Source organism: Octopus bimaculoides, chromosome 6, assembly GCF_001194135.2.
Source record: "Octopus bimaculoides isolate UCB-OBI-ISO-001 chromosome 6, ASM119413v2, whole genome shotgun sequence".
Classification (NCBI taxonomy): domain Eukaryota; kingdom Metazoa; phylum Mollusca; class Cephalopoda; order Octopoda; family Octopodidae; genus Octopus; species Octopus bimaculoides.
This window is the reverse complement of record NC_068986.1, coordinates 57,452,297-57,455,824: the sequence shown is the minus strand read 5'-3', so window position 1 is coordinate 57,455,824 and position 3,528 is coordinate 57,452,297.

Genomic DNA, 3,528 nt, shown 5'->3' with positions numbered 1-3,528 from the left:
ATATATATACATATTATAGGTATTAAATGCAGTATTCAAACCTCGTTTCAGAGTAAGTCTCAGGTAGTGTACCTGCAGAGCAAGTTCACCATTTATGGCTACCAGGCGTCATCAGCTATACTGTGCGTTCGTCACCGGATCTACGTCCGAAATTCCGAGGTGCACAAAGGGTATATTTAAAAAAATTAATACAGAAGATGGAGTTTAACTAGAAAAATTTATTAGCACAACAATCGTTTTGGCTTCATTTTTGTGTGTGGAACTATTTAATAACACCAGATGCAACGCTCAGTGCAAAAAGGCCTCGTCAGGTGATGTAAGATGCTTCACAAGTTCTAACATTTCATTTTTATTTTCGCTTTAAGTTATATGTTCATGGTGTGCGTGTGTGCGCTCACATTGTAAGTAAGCGTACCATTTAATAAACATGTATTTAACGGCGCTGCGTTAAACCACAAGCCTCTCTCTATTGAACAAAGTATAAGTCCAGTGAGCTGATGATCTGATGGGCTAGCTTTCTTTATTTGCAATAATTTGTACATGTACTGTATAATGCTAAGCATGCATATGAAACAAACATGTCGGCATAATTGGTTGCATACTGAAATTAATACTTTAAGTAGATGGTGATAATTCTCATGGAAGTCCCGTGGTTAAATAATCATATTTTCAACTATCAAATCTCATGATTGTATGTTGTTATATACTTCTCAGAGAATAATTTTACCGCTTGGATTTTCTAAATCTTCATGTATATTGTTATTTGACATTACACTACTTTTGATTACTACTAATTTACTACTTGGACTGATAGCTGAGTCCTTAAGAGGAGCTTACTATGGTAGCCACACAAGTCTCTGAATCCATAGCGTATGGTACTCATGGCCACAGCCTAAAGGCTGAAACCTATAAAAGAATAAAAGAATATATATATATATATATATATATATATATATATATATATATACACACGCACACAGACGGAGAGAGAATGAAAGAGAGAGAGAGATAAATATGTACATACATACATACATGCATACACACACACACACACACACACACACACACACACACACACACACACACACATGCATGTTAGTCTTGTGGTTTGAACACAAATATTTATATATTAAGTATTGGAGCGCAAGTTATTTTGAAAAATTGCTTGATCTTAAGTGGAATATTTCGCGCCAGGAAGTGAAAGTTCAAGGATATATGGGTACAACAATAAAAAGAACTGTAATTACAGTGTTATGACGTATACCAGTGTCAGTATCTTCTGACAGACGTTGCATTAAATTTATTTTATAGACCGTAGATGACTTCCCGAAAAAATATATTCCATTTCATATTTTTATTTTTGAATGTAATGGTTAAGTAATTCTTAACAAGACGTGCTGTTATCATTCATGTTGTGATATCTATGTATGTATGCATGTATGTATGTGTGTGTGTGCGTGTATGTACGTATGTGTATATGTATGTATGCGTGTTTGTGTATGTATGTTTGCATATGTCTATGCGTACACACACACACATACACACACATATATATGAATATGCGTATGTATGTAAATACACACACACGCGCACACACATGCACGCACACTCACACACGCACACACACACTCACACACAGGATTAGCAAGATGGATATGGTACATTTTTTGTGTTTGAAAATTGTTGCTCATTGTACATACGTCCCCCTTTCCTCTCCCAGAAAGACTTCTATACACGCATACATGTACTCAACATATACGCATACACATGAAACACACACACACAAACACACACATGCAGATATATACATGTGTGTGTTGTGTATGTACGTGTATGTGTTTGTATAAACATAAATATTGAATTCTTTACTTAAATAGATAATGAAGGAGAAAGCACCACCTTGCCTCTACCCTTCATTATTACGATAACATTTTTATATCTTACAGCTCCCCCTTCTCTTCGACAACATCATCTTCGACGTCGTCGTCGCCGCCGTCGTCGTTGACGCCATTGGCAGTGCCGTTGTCAACATCATCATCGTCACCAAATCTATTAATACCATTTTTCATCTGTATGATATTGATTTCAAATTTTGGTACAAGGCCAGCAAAATCAGGGAGGAGACAAGTTGATTACATCGACCTCAGTACTCAAATGGTACTTATTTTTATTGATTCCGAAAGGATGAAAAGGCAAAGTCGACCTCAAAAGAATTTGAACTTAGAACGTAAAAACGGACGAAATGCCGCGAAACATTTTGTCTGGCATACTAACAATTCTGCCTGTTCGTCGCCTTGTTTCATCTTTGTAGTATTATACCGTGATCAACAATGTTATTGCTATAGAGGTGGTGAGCTCGTAGAGTCTTTGGCGCGTTGGATAAAAATGCTTAACAGTATTTTTCCTAGCGTCTCACGTTCTGAGTTCAGATGCTGCCTAGTTGTATTTTGCATTCGACTCTTTCGAGATCAACAAAATAAAGTACTACTCAAGCACTAGGTTCGATGTGAGCGACTAACCCCCTCTCTCAACAATTGGTGGCCTTGTGCCAAAAAGTGAAACCGTTATTACTACACGTATTTGATTTGAGAATTAGTTGTGACATTCATCTTTATTTCTTGTAAAATCGCTACCTGTTAAAAATGATTTGCTCCGCTAATCAGTTTTGTCCGGGGTGCTAACGATTATACTAGTTTGCCACCTTATTCGGTGAGGTCAGAATAATAGTTCATAACATGAGACACAAAGGCAGACCGCTATAATTGCTGACGGCTGTTAGAGCAATAGATTGATACACTCGTTAGAACATGGAACCAAATGCCTTGTGGTATATGTTCTATCTCTTTACATTCTGAGTTCAAATCCCACCGAAATGAGGTCAACCTTGCCTTTTGTCCTTTCGGAGTAGATAAAATAAAGTACCAGTCAAGTACTGGACTCGACGCTATCGATTAACCCCTGAAAATCGCTGGCTTTGTGCATGAGAGAAAAATACTGGAAACGATGAAGTTATATTTGATGCTCTTTCAAATTCTGTAGCCATCTACCCGTGTTTGAAATTATTATTAATGTAGTGAAGGCAGCGAGCTGGCAGAATCGTTAGCACACCGGAAGAAATGCCTAGCATCATTTCGACCGTCCCGAGTTCAAATTCTGTCGAAATCGACATTGCCTTTTATACTTTCGGTATAAAAATAAGAACCAGTTGAGCACTGGGGTCGATGTTATCAACTAGCCCCTTCTTCAAAATTTAAGACCTTGTGCCTATAGGAGAAAGAATTCTTATAAGTATAGTGGCTGGCAGACATATATACACATTCATATATAGACCTATGCATGCATTCCTAGGAACATACCTAGACAATAATAATAATAATAATAATAATAATAATAATAACAATAATAACGGTTCCAAATTTTGCAACAATAGCAGGCATTTTGGGGGAGGGGATGAGTCAATTACATCGACTCCAGTTTTTCACTGGTACTTAATTTATTGACTCCGAAAGGACGAAAGGTAAAATTGAC